Below are 14,133 nucleotides of genomic sequence, written 5' to 3'. Positions count from 1 at the left end.
GGTCCCCACCTCCGCGGCTCTCCCCTTGCGGGGGGGGGTGAAAGCAGCCACGGGGCCTCGGAGAAGACACCAGGCTGGGCGCCCGCCCCACAGTGGGGGCACGTCCCCCGCAGGCCACTTAGCGACGGCCGCCGGCCGGCGGACGGTTGGGTGGCGCGAGACGCTGCGGCCGCCCTGCTACCGGGTTCCTGGGAGGGCGTCCTGGAACCAGCGTCCACACCAAGCCCTTGGAAGGCCCAGGCGACGGAGGAGCCCCGTCAGGCAGGGGCCGAGGACGGTGACGGCCCGGGCGGGGAGGAGCGTGTCAGGCAGGGGCAGAGGACGGTGACAGGTGACAGGCCGGGCGGGAAGGAGTCAGTCAGGCAGGGGCCGAGGAGGAGACGGGCTGGGTAAGGGTTAGGGTTAGAGTCAGGGCACAAGTCACAATCGCAAAGACCTGGAAGCGACCCGAGTGCCCATCGACCCACGAGTGCGTAAATGAAATGTGGCGCGTGGACACCACGGAGTGCTATTCAGCTAGGAGGAGCAGCGGTGAGAGGGCACCTCTCGTGGTTCTCCTGGCCAGAGCTGGAACCCGTTCCAGTAAGCCAGGTAGCCCAAGAATGGACACACGAGCACCACGTGCTCGCGCTCACCAGCAAATGGGTACGAACCGATGGACACCTAAGTGGACACAGAGGAATCACCTTCATCGGGTGGGTGTCGGGCGGGTGGGGGGAGGGGATGGGCATACACCTCCATTAGGAATGGGGTGGGTGCGCACCGACTGGGGCATGGGCGCACTTGAGGCTCTGACCCGAGGGGGGAGGCTGGGAGAGGGCAACGTACCCGACCTTAACATTGGTACCCCCACAATACGCTGGAACGACATCAGAGGTAAATGAATAAGAACACAGGGGGGAGGGGGGCACGGGCAACACATGTCACCTTAATACTTGGACTCCCATCATCTGCTTGAAAAGAGAGAGAAAAGAAAATGCAATCATAGAGATAAGAGACACTTTTTAAAAATAATGAATCCGAAGAGAAAAGTAAAAGGAGGCCTGTGGAGCAGGTCTGGGTGCGACTCCGGATCCCCCAACATCAGGTGCCACCACCAAAGATTCCTACGTGTAGCCCATAGAACCCCAAAAGCAACGGGACGAGTTCTGGTCACATACTCCCTCCAAATGACATCCTGGCCTTCTTCTGGAACTCCCTCCCCTCTCAGACTCTCAAGGTTTCCTCCAGCGTGTCGGTTCCCACAGAGCAGACCTTTGGTCTGAGACCTGACAGTCCAGAAGCCACGCATGCTGCCGCGTGACGGCGGTGTCGCGGCTTGGGACAAGAGGAGGCCCCACGGTGCGGGCTGGGGCGCCAGGCACCGCGGCGGGCGCTGAGGGTGGGGGTGACCCCCACCCCGGGCCGCCGCCTCGCTCCCAGAGAGGGGACAGAACAAGAGGCAAAACAAAAAAAAAAAAAAAGAAGAAGCCTACGGCACCCGGTATTCCCAGGCGGTCTCCCATCCAAGTACTAACCAGGCCCGACCCTGCTTAGCTTCCGAGACCAGACGAGGTCGGGCGCGTTCAGGGTGGTGTGGCCCTAGACGGCGGAGGGCGCCCCTGCCCCGCTCAAGAAGCCGAGCCTCTCTGCGCTTCCCCGCCGCCTCCTCCCGCCCCAGGCCCCGCACCGGCGCTGACCCGCGCCGGGCCGGGCCTGTTGAGTTCACCGGCCGGGTCCGGCGGGCTCCGAGGGACGGGGGTGACAGGCGGGGCGGGGCGGGCAGGGAGCGGTGGGCCGGGGTGGGGGGCTGTCTCTCTATACACACACACACACACACACACACACTCACACTCACACAAGATGCGCCTCCACGGCTGGACTCGCCAAGGTGGAGACCTTCCAGCCCCCTTCCTCTCCTCGCCTGGCCTCCTTCACCTACCCGCCCCCCACCCCCAGCTCGTGGCCGCCCCCGCCGCCGCCGCCGCCGCCGCCGCCGCCGCCGCCGATTGCGCACGCGCGGATCGCCCGCCCTTTGACCCCAGGCAGGGGCCGCCCTCCCCGACAACCCCTTTCAGCTGGGCCCCCCACCCTGTGGGTGGGCTGCCGCCTATTCCCCCGGGCCCCGGGCTGGGGCACAGCGCATGGGGGAGGGGAGCGAGTGTATGGGGCGTCTCTCTCTCTCTCTAGGGATGTGTCCCATGGGTGGGGTGGCGTGGTTTGTGGGGCGCTGAAGAAATCAGTCCCCTCCATCTCCTACCTCTGGAAAACGCCCAAGCCCTTGGAGAACTGCCGGCAACGCGACCGGGGGGGCCGGGACCCTCCTCTGTGTCCTCCTGTGGCCCAGTCCAAGGGGCCGGGGCCTGGGCCTGGCCGGGGCTGCATTGGACCCCGACCACCCTGGCGTGTGGACTCGCTAAAAATCGGCCATTAGATATTGGATTCCAGCTTCATTGAGGTCATTTCACTAATGAGTGCACCGGAAAGAGTTTCCTAATCCATCTGTGAGGGTGGCAACTGAAAGAGAATTTTAAAGCTGACAGAATAGGCGAGGAAAGGCATAGGAGATTTCCACACCCAGTAAGGAAGCCTTTCCCGAAATGGAAGAAAGAAACGAGCAAACAGAAACACCGGTAGCCCGCCAGGATCAGAGTCTGCCCCCGAGAGAAAGTACCCTGACCAGGTTCACCCGTGGGTGGGTGGCGAGCTAGCGGCATTCAGAAGAGCGAGGCCCGCAGTCTGTGCAGAAGACACCTGCACTCGGGTGTGTGTGTGGCGGCACGATTCACAAGCAGCTCCAGATGTTAAGCCAAGGAGAAGCCAGGGAGTTCCCAACGCCCCAGGTGTCCTCAGCCCACGACTGGCTGCTGGGGGAATGCGAAGCCCGGCTCCTTGTCTCAGAGCGGGACAACCAGGAGGTGTGACGTACACCCCGGGGTTCCCAGGAGGATCAGGCTGAAGCTGGGACTTGGCCTGAAAGTGTCCCCTCGCATGGCCACCCCCTTCCCCTTCCTGCTCCTCTACTCCTGGTGCCCCTCCATCCAGGGGCCAGACCTTAAAGAGTCACCCGCAAGAGAATCCTGGTCCCAAAGGAGCCTTCTGGGGGACCCGTGCTGAGAGAGGTTGTGGGCATGGCCCGCTGGGGCTCTGCCCGACCCAGGGCTGAGAGATGCAACCTCCCAGCTCTGGGTCCCTGCAGGGGAAGCGTTGGCAAGCACAGGGCCAGTCCTCCAAAGGCCCAGGTGCAGGGAGCCCAGGCCAAGCAGCCTGTGGAAGAAGCCACCCCGGGAAGACGACTGCAGGCCACGGCCCTTCCCACCTCCTCCTCCTCCTCCTCCTGCTCCTCCACCCCCACCGACCTCCCACCCCCCACCCCCGACATGGCGCAGGGCTCAGAGACACCTCAGACACTTGCTACCCAAAGTGCAAAGGGCATCAGTTGCTCCTCCAAACCCCCCCCCCTGCCCAGCAGACCGCGTCGTCCAGCCAGCCCCCGGGCCTCCCTGGGGTGCCCAGCACAAAAGTGCAGACAACCACCGGACCCTCAATCTCAGTTTTCGGATGTTTTTGCCACTCTAAGGACCCGCAGGCCAGCTGGGCCTTCTGGCAGGACAGAGAGCCCCGGAATCCGACGTGGAGAGCTGGGTGTACGTCCCCACGAGGAGGCGGTCCCCACCTCCGCGGCTCTCCCCTTGCGGGGGGGGGTGAAAGCAGCCACGGGGCCTCGGAGAAGACACCAGGCTGGGCGCCCGCCCCACAGTGGGGGCACGTCCCCCGCAGGCCACTTAGCGACGGCCGCCGGCCGGCGGACGGTTGGGTGGCGCGAGACGCTGCGGCCGCCCTGCTACCGGGTTCCTGGGAGGGCGTCCTGGAACCAGCGTCCACACCAAGCCCTTGGAAGGCCCAGGCGACGGAGGAGCCCCGTCAGGCAGGGGCCGAGGACGGTGACGGCCCGGGCGGGGAGGAGCGTGTCAGGCAGGGGCAGAGGACGGTGACAGGTGACAGGCCGGGCGGGAAGGAGTCAGTCAGGCAGGGGCCGAGGAGGAGACGGGCTGGGTAAGGGTTAGGGTTAGAGTCAGGGCACAAGTCACAATCGCAAAGACCTGGAAGCGACCCGAGTGCCCATCGACCCACGAGTGCGTAAATGAAATGTGGCGCGTGGACACCACGGAGTGCTATTCAGCTAGGAGGAGCAGCGGTGAGAGGGCACCTCTCGTGGTTCTCCTGGCCAGAGCTGGAACCCGTTCCAGTAAGCCAGGTAGCCCAAGAATGGACACACGAGCACCACGTGCTCGCGCTCACCAGCAAATGGGTACGAACCGATGGACACCTAAGTGGACACAGAGGAATCACCTTCATCGGGTGGGTGTCGGGCGGGTGGGGGGAGGGGATGGGCATACACCTCCATTAGGAATGGGGTGGGTGCGCACCGACTGGGGCATGGGCGCACTTGAGGCTCTGACCCGAGGGGGGAGGCTGGGAGAGGGCAACGTACCCGACCTTAACATTGGTACCCCCACAATACGCTGGAACGACATCAGAGGTAAATGAATAAGAACACAGGGGGGAGGGGGGCACGGGCAACACATGTCACCTTAATACTTGGACTCCCATCATCTGCTTGAAAAGAGAGAGAAAAGAAAATGCAATCATAGAGATAAGAGACACTTTTTAAAAATAATGAATCCGAAGAGAAAAGTAAAAGGAGGCCTGTGGAGCAGGTCTGGGTGCGACTCCGGATCCCCCAACATCAGGTGCCACCACCAAAGATTCCTACGTGTAGCCCATAGAACCCCAAAAGCAACGGGACGAGTTCTGGTCACATACTCCCTCCAAATGACATCCTGGCCTTCTTCTGGAACTCCCTCCCCTCTCAGACTCTCAAGGTTTCCTCCAGCGTGTCGGTTCCCACAGAGCAGACCTTTGGTCTGAGACCTGACAGTCCAGAAGCCACGCATGCTGCCGCGTGACGGCGGTGTCGCGGCTTGGGACAAGAGGAGGCCCCACGGTGCGGGCTGGGGCGCCAGGCACCGCGGCGGGCGCTGAGGGTGGGGGTGACCCCCACCCCGGGCCGCCGCCTCGCTCCCAGAGAGGGGACAGAACAAGAGGCAAAACAAAAAAAAAAAAAAAGAAGAAGCCTACGGCACCCGGTATTCCCAGGCGGTCTCCCATCCAAGTACTAACCAGGCCCGACCCTGCTTAGCTTCCGAGACCAGACGAGGTCGGGCGCGTTCAGGGTGGTGTGGCCCTAGACGGCGGAGGGCGCCCCTGCCCCGCTCAAGAAGCCGAGCCTCTCTGCGCTTCCCCGCCGCCTCCTCCCGCCCCAGGCCCCGCACCGGCGCTGACCCGCGCCGGGCCGGGCCTGTTGAGTTCACCGGCCGGGTCCGGCGGGCTCCGAGGGACGGGGGTGACAGGCGGGGCGGGGCGGGCAGGGAGCGGTGGGCCGGGGTGGGGGGCTGTCTCTCTATACACACACACACACACACACACACACTCACACTCACACAAGATGCGCCTCCACGGCTGGACTCGCCAAGGTGGAGACCTTCCAGCCCCCTTCCTCTCCTCGCCTGGCCTCCTTCACCTACCCGCCCCCCACCCCCAGCTCGTGGCCGCCCCCGCCGCCGCCGCCGCCGCCGCCGCCGCCGCCGATTGCGCACGCGCGGATCGCCCGCCCTTTGACCCCAGGCAGGGGCCGCCCTCCCCGACAACCCCTTTCAGCTGGGCCCCCCACCCTGTGGGTGGGCTGCCGCCTATTCCCCCGGGCCCCGGGCTGGGGCACAGCGCATGGGGGAGGGGAGCGAGTGTATGGGGCGTCTCTCTCTCTCTCTAGGGATGTGTCCCATGGGTGGGGTGGCGTGGTTTGTGGGGCGCTGAAGAAATCAGTCCCCTCCATCTCCTACCTCTGGAAAACGCCCAAGCCCTTGGAGAACTGCCGGCAACGCGACCGGGGGGGCCGGGACCCTCCTCTGTGTCCTCCTGTGGCCCAGTCCAAGGGGCCGGGGCCTGGGCCTGGCCGGGGCTGCATTGGACCCCGACCACCCTGGCGTGTGGACTCGCTAAAAATCGGCCATTAGATATTGGATTCCAGCTTCATTGAGGTCATTTCACTAATGAGTGCACCGGAAAGAGTTTCCTAATCCATCTGTGAGGGTGGCAACTGAAAGAGAATTTTAAAGCTGACAGAATAGGCGAGGAAAGGCATAGGAGATTTCCACACCCAGTAAGGAAGCCTTTCCCGAAATGGAAGAAAGAAACGAGCAAACAGAAACACCGGTAGCCCGCCAGGATCAGAGTCTGCCCCCGAGAGAAAGTACCCTGACCAGGTTCACCCGTGGGTGGGTGGCGAGCTAGCGGCATTCAGAAGAGCGAGGCCCGCAGTCTGTGCAGAAGACACCTGCACTCGGGTGTGTGTGTGGCGGCACGATTCACAAGCAGCTCCAGATGTTAAGCCAAGGAGAAGCCAGGGAGTTCCCAACGCCCCAGGTGTCCTCAGCCCACGACTGGCTGCTGGGGGAATGCGAAGCCCGGCTCCTTGTCTCAGAGCGGGACAACCAGGAGGTGTGACGTACACCCCGGGGTTCCCAGGAGGATCAGGCTGAAGCTGGGACTTGGCCTGAAAGTGTCCCCTCGCATGGCCACCCCCTTCCCCTTCCTGCTCCTCTACTCCTGGTGCCCCTCCATCCAGGGGCCAGACCTTAAAGAGTCACCCGCAAGAGAATCCTGGTCCCAAAGGAGCCTTCTGGGGGACCCGTGCTGAGAGAGGTTGTGGGCATGGCCCGCTGGGGCTCTGCCCGACCCAGGGCTGAGAGATGCAACCTCCCAGCTCTGGGTCCCTGCAGGGGAAGCGTTGGCAAGCACAGGGCCAGTCCTCCAAAGGCCCAGGTGCAGGGAGCCCAGGCCAAGCAGCCTGTGGAAGAAGCCACCCCGGGAAGACGACTGCAGGCCACGGCCCTTCCCACCTCCTCCTCCTCCTCCTCCTGCTCCTCCACCCCCACCGACCTCCCACCCCCCACCCCCGACATGGCGCAGGGCTCAGAGACACCTCAGACACTTGCTACCCAAAGTGCAAAGGGCATCAGTTGCTCCTCCAAACCCCCCCCCCTGCCCAGCAGACCGCGTCGTCCAGCCAGCCCCCGGGCCTCCCTGGGGTGCCCAGCACAAAAGTGCAGACAACCACCGGACCCTCAATCTCAGTTTTCGGATGTTTTTGCCACTCTAAGGACCCGCAGGCCAGCTGGGCCTTCTGGCAGGACAGAGAGCCCCGGAATCCGACGTGGAGAGCTGGGTGTACGTCCCCACGAGGAGGCGGTCCCCACCTCCGCGGCTCTCCCCTTGCGGGGGTGGTGAAAGCAGCCACGGGGCCTCGGAGAAGACACCAGGCTGGGCGCCCGCCCCACAGTGGGGGCACGTCCCCCGCAGGCCACTTAGCGACGGCCGCCGGCCGGCGGACGGTTGGGTGGCGCGAGACGCTGCGGCCGCCCTGCTACCGGGTTCCTGGGAGGGCGTCCTGGAACCAGCGTCCACACCAAGCCCTTGGAAGGCCCAGGCGACGGAGGAGCCCCGTCAGGCAGGGGCCGAGGACGGTGACGGCCCGGGCGGGGAGGAGCGTGTCAGGCAGGGGCAGAGGACGGTGACAGGTGACAGGCCGGGCGGGAAGGAGTCAGTCAGGCAGGGGCCGAGGAGGAGACGGGCTGGGTAAGGGTTAGGGTTAGAGTCAGGGCACAAGTCACAATCGCAAAGACCTGGAAGCGACCCGAGTGCCCATCGACCCACGAGTGCGTAAATGAAATGTGGCGCGTGGACACCACGGAGTGCTATTCAGCTAGGAGGAGCAGCGGTGAGAGGGCACCTCTCGTGGTTCTCCTGGCCAGAGCTGGAACCCGTTCCAGTAAGCCAGGTAGCCCAAGAATGGACACACGAGCACCACGTGCTCGCGCTCACCAGCAAATGGGTACGAACCGATGGACACCTAAGTGGACACAGAGGAATCACCTTCATCGGGTGGGTGTCGGGCGGGTGGGGGGAGGGGATGGGCATACACCTCCATTAGGAATGGGGTGGGTGCGCACCGACTGGGGCATGGGCGCACTTGAGGCTCTGACCCGAGGGGGGAGGCTGGGAGAGGGCAACGTACCCGACCTTAACATTGGTACCCCCACAATACGCTGGAACGACATCAGAGGTAAATGAATAAGAACACAGGGGGGAGGGGGGCACGGGCAACACATGTCACCTTAATACTTGGACTCCCATCATCTGCTTGAAAAGAGAGAGAAAAGAAAATGCAATCATAGAGATAAGAGACACTTTTTAAAAATAATGAATCCGAAGAGAAAAGTAAAAGGAGGCCTGTGGAGCAGGTCTGGGTGCGACTCCGGATCCCCCAACATCAGGTGCCACCACCAAAGATTCCTACGTGTAGCCCATAGAACCCCAAAAGCAACGGGACGAGTTCTGGTCACATACTCCCTCCAAATGACATCCTGGCCTTCTTCTGGAACTCCCTCCCCTCTCAGACTCTCAAGGTTTCCTCCAGCGTGTCGGTTCCCACAGAGCAGACCTTTGGTCTGAGACCTGACAGTCCAGAAGCCACGCATGCTGCCGCGTGACGGCGGTGTCGCGGCTTGGGACAAGAGGAGGCCCCACGGTGCGGGCTGGGGCGCCAGGCACCGCGGCGGGCGCTGAGGGTGGGGGTGACCCCCACCCCGGGCCGCCGCCTCGCTCCCAGAGAGGGGACAGAACAAGAGGCAAAACAAAAAAAAAAAAAAAGAAGAAGCCTACGGCACCCGGTATTCCCAGGCGGTCTCCCATCCAAGTACTAACCAGGCCCGACCCTGCTTAGCTTCCGAGACCAGACGAGGTCGGGCGCGTTCAGGGTGGTGTGGCCCTAGACGGCGGAGGGCGCCCCTGCCCCGCTCAAGAAGCCGAGCCTCTCTGCGCTTCCCCGCCGCCTCCTCCCGCCCCAGGCCCCGCACCGGCGCTGACCCGCGCCGGGCCGGGCCTGTTGAGTTCACCGGCCGGGTCCGGCGGGCTCCGAGGGACGGGGGTGACAGGCGGGGCGGGGCGGGCAGGGAGCGGTGGGCCGGGGTGGGGGGCTGTCTCTCTATACACACACACACACACACACACACACTCACACTCACACAAGATGCGCCTCCACGGCTGGACTCGCCAAGGTGGAGACCTTCCAGCCCCCTTCCTCTCCTCGCCTGGCCTCCTTCACCTACCCGCCCCCCACCCCCAGCTCGTGGCCGCCCCCGCCGCCGCCGCCGCCGCCGCCGCCGCCGCCGCCGCCGCCGCCGATTGCGCACGCGCGGATCGCCCGCCCTTTGACCCCAGGCAGGGGCCGCCCTCCCCGACAACCCCTTTCAGCTGGGCCCCCCACCCTGTGGGTGGGCTGCCGCCTATTCCCCCGGGCCCCGGGCTGGGGCACAGCGCATGGGGGAGGGGAGCGAGTGTATGGGGCGTCTCTCTCTCTCTCTAGGGATGTGTCCCATGGGTGGGGTGGCGTGGTTTGTGGGGCGCTGAAGAAATCAGTCCCCTCCATCTCCTACCTCTGGAAAACGCCCAAGCCCTTGGAGAACTGCCGGCAACGCGACCGGGGGGGCCGGGACCCTCCTCTGTGTCCTCCTGTGGCCCAGTCCAAGGGGCCGGGGCCTGGGCCTGGCCGGGGCTGCATTGGACCCCGACCACCCTGGCGTGTGGACTCGCTAAAAATCGGCCATTAGATATTGGATTCCAGCTTCATTGAGGTCATTTCACTAATGAGTGCACCGGAAAGAGTTTCCTAATCCATCTGTGAGGGTGGCAACTGAAAGAGAATTTTAAAGCTGACAGAATAGGCGAGGAAAGGCATAGGAGATTTCCACACCCAGTAAGGAAGCCTTTCCCGAAATGGAAGAAAGAAACGAGCAAACAGAAACACCGGTAGCCCGCCAGGATCAGAGTCTGCCCCCGAGAGAAAGTACCCTGACCAGGTTCACCCGTGGGTGGGTGGCGAGCTAGCGGCATTCAGAAGAGCGAGGCCCGCAGTCTGTGCAGAAGACACCTGCACTCGGGTGTGTGTGTGGCGGCACGATTCACAAGCAGCTCCAGATGTTAAGCCAAGGAGAAGCCAGGGAGTTCCCAACGCCCCAGGTGTCCTCAGCCCACGACTGGCTGCTGGGGGAATGCGAAGCCCGGCTCCTTGTCTCAGAGCGGGACAACCAGGAGGTGTGACGTACACCCCGGGGTTCCCAGGAGGATCAGGCTGAAGCTGGGACTTGGCCTGAAAGTGTCCCCTCGCATGGCCACCCCCTTCCCCTTCCTGCTCCTCTACTCCTGGTGCCCCTCCATCCAGGGGCCAGACCTTAAAGAGTCACCCGCAAGAGAATCCTGGTCCCAAAGGAGCCTTCTGGGGGACCCGTGCTGAGAGAGGTTGTGGGCATGGCCCGCTGGGGCTCTGCCCGACCCAGGGCTGAGAGATGCAACCTCCCAGCTCTGGGTCCCTGCAGGGGAAGCGTTGGCAAGCACAGGGCCAGTCCTCCAAAGGCCCAGGTGCAGGGAGCCCAGGCCAAGCAGCCTGTGGAAGAAGCCACCCCGGGAAGACGACTGCAGGCCACGGCCCTTCCCACCTCCTCCTCCTCCTCCTCCTGCTCCTCCACCCCCACCGACCTCCCACCCCCCACCCCCGACATGGCGCAGGGCTCAGAGACACCTCAGACACTTGCTACCCAAAGTGCAAAGGGCATCAGTTGCTCCTCCAAACCCCCCCCCCTGCCCAGCAGACCGCGTCGTCCAGCCAGCCCCCGGGCCTCCCTGGGGTGCCCAGCACAAAAGTGCAGACAACCACCGGACCCTCAATCTCAGTTTTCGGATGTTTTTGCCACTCTAAGGACCCGCAGGCCAGCTGGGCCTTCTGGCAGGACAGAGAGCCCCGGAATCCGACGTGGAGAGCTGGGTGTACGTCCCCACGAGGAGGCGGTCCCCACCTCCGCGGCTCTCCCCTTGCGGGGGTGGTGAAAGCAGCCACGGGGCCTCGGAGAAGACACCAGGCTGGGCGCCCGCCCCACAGTGGGGGCACGTCCCCCGCAGGCCACTTAGCGACGGCCGCCGGCCGGCGGACGGTTGGGTGGCGCGAGACGCTGCGGCCGCCCTGCTACCGGGTTCCTGGGAGGGCGTCCTGGAACCAGCGTCCACACCAAGCCCTTGGAAGGCCCAGGCGACGGAGGAGCCCCGTCAGGCAGGGGCCGAGGACGGTGACGGCCCGGGCGGGGAGGAGCGTGTCAGGCAGGGGCAGAGGACGGTGACAGGTGACAGGCCGGGCGGGAAGGAGTCAGTCAGGCAGGGGCCGAGGAGGAGACGGGCTGGGTAAGGGTTAGGGTTAGAGTCAGGGCACAAGTCACAATCGCAAAGACCTGGAAGCGACCCGAGTGCCCATCGACCCACGAGTGCGTAAATGAAATGTGGCGCGTGGACACCACGGAGTGCTATTCAGCTAGGAGGAGCAGCGGTGAGAGGGCACCTCTCGTGGTTCTCCTGGCCAGAGCTGGAACCCGTTCCAGTAAGCCAGGTAGCCCAAGAATGGACACACGAGCACCACGTGCTCGCGCTCACCAGCAAATGGGTACGAACCGATGGACACCTAAGTGGACACAGAGGAATCACCTTCATCGGGTGGGTGTCGGGCGGGTGGGGGGAGGGGATGGGCATACACCTCCATTAGGAATGGGGTGGGTGCGCACCGACTGGGGCATGGGCGCACTTGAGGCTCTGACCCGAGGGGGGAGGCTGGGAGAGGGCAACGTACCCGACCTTAACATTGGTACCCCCACAATACGCTGGAACGACATCAGAGGTAAATGAATAAGAACACAGGGGGGAGGGGGGCACGGGCAACACATGTCACCTTAATACTTGGACTCCCATCATCTGCTTGAAAAGAGAGAGAAAAGAAAATGCAATCATAGAGATAAGAGACACTTTTTAAAAATAATGAATCCGAAGAGAAAAGTAAAAGGAGGCCTGTGGAGCAGGTCTGGGTGCGACTCCGGATCCCCCAACATCAGGTGCCACCACCAAAGATTCCTACGTGTAGCCCATAGAACCCCAAAAGCAACGGGACGAGTTCTGGTCACATACTCCCTCCAAATGACATCCTGGCCTTCTTCTGGAACTCCCTCCCCTCTCAGACTCTCAAGGTTTCCTCCAGCGTGTCGGTTCCCACAGAGCAGACCTTTGGTCTGAGACCTGACAGTCCAGAAGCCACGCATGCTGCCGCGTGACGGCGGTGTCGCGGCTTGGGACAAGAGGAGGCCCCACGGTGCGGGCTGGGGCGCCAGGCACCGCGGCGGGCGCTGAGGGTGGGGGTGACCCCCACCCCGGGCCGCCGCCTCGCTCCCAGAGAGGGGACAGAACAAGAGGCAAAACAAAAAAAAAAAAAAAGAAGAAGCCTACGGCACCCGGTATTCCCAGGCGGTCTCCCATCCAAGTACTAACCAGGCCCGACCCTGCTTAGCTTCCGAGACCAGACGAGGTCGGGCGCGTTCAGGGTGGTGTGGCCCTAGACGGCGGAGGGCGCCCCTGCCCCGCTCAAGAAGCCGAGCCTCTCTGCGCTTCCCCGCCGCCTCCTCCCGCCCCAGGCCCCGCACCGGCGCTGACCCGCGCCGGGCCGGGCCTGTTGAGTTCACCGGCCGGGTCCGGCGGGCTCCGAGGGACGGGGGTGACAGGCGGGGCGGGGCGGGCAGGGAGCGGTGGGCCGGGGTGGGGGGCTGTCTCTCTATACACACACACACACACACACACACACTCACACTCACACAAGATGCGCCTCCACGGCTGGACTCGCCAAGGTGGAGACCTTCCAGCCCCCTTCCTCTCCTCGCCTGGCCTCCTTCACCTACCCGCCCCCCACCCCCAGCTCGTGGCCGCCCCCGCCGCCGCCGCCGCCGCCGCCGCCGCCGCCGCCGCCGCCGCCGATTGCGCACGCGCGGATCGCCCGCCCTTTGACCCCAGGCAGGGGCCGCCCTCCCCGACAACCCCTTTCAGCTGGGCCCCCCACCCTGTGGGTGGGCTGCCGCCTATTCCCCCGGGCCCCGGGCTGGGGCACAGCGCATGGGGGAGGGGAGCGAGTGTATGGGGCGTCTCTCTCTCTCTCTAGGGATGTGTCCCATGGGTGGGGTGGCGTGGTTTGTGGGGCGCTGAAGAAATCAGTCCCCTCCATCTCCTACCTCTGGAAAACGCCCAAGCCCTTGGAGAACTGCCGGCAACGCGACCGGGGGGGCCGGGACCCTCCTCTGTGTCCTCCTGTGGCCCAGTCCAAGGGGCCGGGGCCTGGGCCTGGCCGGGGCTGCATTGGACCCCGACCACCCTGGCGTGTGGACTCGCTAAAAATCGGCCATTAGATATTGGATTCCAGCTTCATTGAGGTCATTTCACTAATGAGTGCACCGGAAAGAGTTTCCTAATCCATCTGTGAGGGTGGCAACTGAAAGAGAATTTTAAAGCTGACAGAATAGGCGAGGAAAGGCATAGGAGATTTCCACACCCAGTAAGGAAGCCTTTCCCGAAATGGAAGAAAGAAACGAGCAAACAGAAACACCGGTAGCCCGCCAGGATCAGAGTCTGCCCCCGAGAGAAAGTACCCTGACCAGGTTCACCCGTGGGTGGGTGGCGAGCTAGCGGCATTCAGAAGAGCGAGGCCCGCAGTCTGTGCAGAAGACACCTGCACTCGGGTGTGTGTGTGGCGGCACGATTCACAAGCAGCTCCAGATGTTAAGCCAAGGAGAAGCCAGGGAGTTCCCAACGCCCCAGGTGTCCTCAGCCCACGACTGGCTGCTGGGGGAATGCGAAGCCCGGCTCCTTGTCTCAGAGCGGGACAACCAGGAGGTGTGACGTACACCCCGGGGTTCCCAGGAGGATCAGGCTGAAGCTGGGACTTGGCCTGAAAGTGTCCCCTCGCATGGCCACCCCCTTCCCCTTCCTGCTCCTCTACTCCTGGTGCCCCTCCATCCAGGGGCCAGACCTTAAAGAGTCACCCGCAAGAGAATCCTGGTCCCAAAGGAGCCTTCTGGGGGACCCGTGCTGAGAGAGGTTGTGGGCATGGCCCGCTGGGGCTCTGCCCGACCCAGGGCTGAGAGATGCAACCTCCCAGCTCTGGGTCCCTGCAGGGGA

The 14,133-nt window shown here is 63.9% G+C and overlaps 4 non-coding genes across 4 annotated transcripts; all 4 read right to left on the bottom strand.

Annotated features, from left to right (window-relative positions):
• Positions 1 to 1,468: 1,468 nt before the first annotated feature.
• On the bottom strand, positions 1,469 to 1,587 carry LOC142876444 (5S ribosomal RNA). Its single transcript, XR_012923345.1, has one exon. It is a non-coding gene; the product is annotated as a 5S ribosomal RNA (ribosomal RNA).
• Positions 1,588 to 5,114: 3,527 nt separating this feature from the next.
• LOC142876443 (5S ribosomal RNA) lies at positions 5,115 to 5,233 on the bottom strand. Its single transcript, XR_012923344.1, has one exon. It is a non-coding gene; the product is annotated as a 5S ribosomal RNA (ribosomal RNA).
• Positions 5,234 to 8,756: 3,523 nt separating this feature from the next.
• On the bottom strand, positions 8,757 to 8,875 carry LOC142876442 (5S ribosomal RNA). The gene has a single exon (XR_012923343.1). It is a non-coding gene; the product is annotated as a 5S ribosomal RNA (ribosomal RNA).
• Positions 8,876 to 12,410: 3,535 nt separating this feature from the next.
• LOC142876441 (5S ribosomal RNA) lies at positions 12,411 to 12,529 on the bottom strand. Its single transcript, XR_012923342.1, has one exon. It is a non-coding gene; the product is annotated as a 5S ribosomal RNA (ribosomal RNA).
• Positions 12,530 to 14,133: the final 1,604 nt, after the last annotated feature.

Source organism: Microcebus murinus, chromosome 15, assembly GCF_040939455.1.
Source record: "Microcebus murinus isolate Inina chromosome 15, M.murinus_Inina_mat1.0, whole genome shotgun sequence".
NCBI lineage: Eukaryota > Metazoa > Chordata > Mammalia > Primates > Cheirogaleidae > Microcebus > Microcebus murinus.
This window is presented reverse-complemented; position numbering and strand designations above follow the sequence as displayed.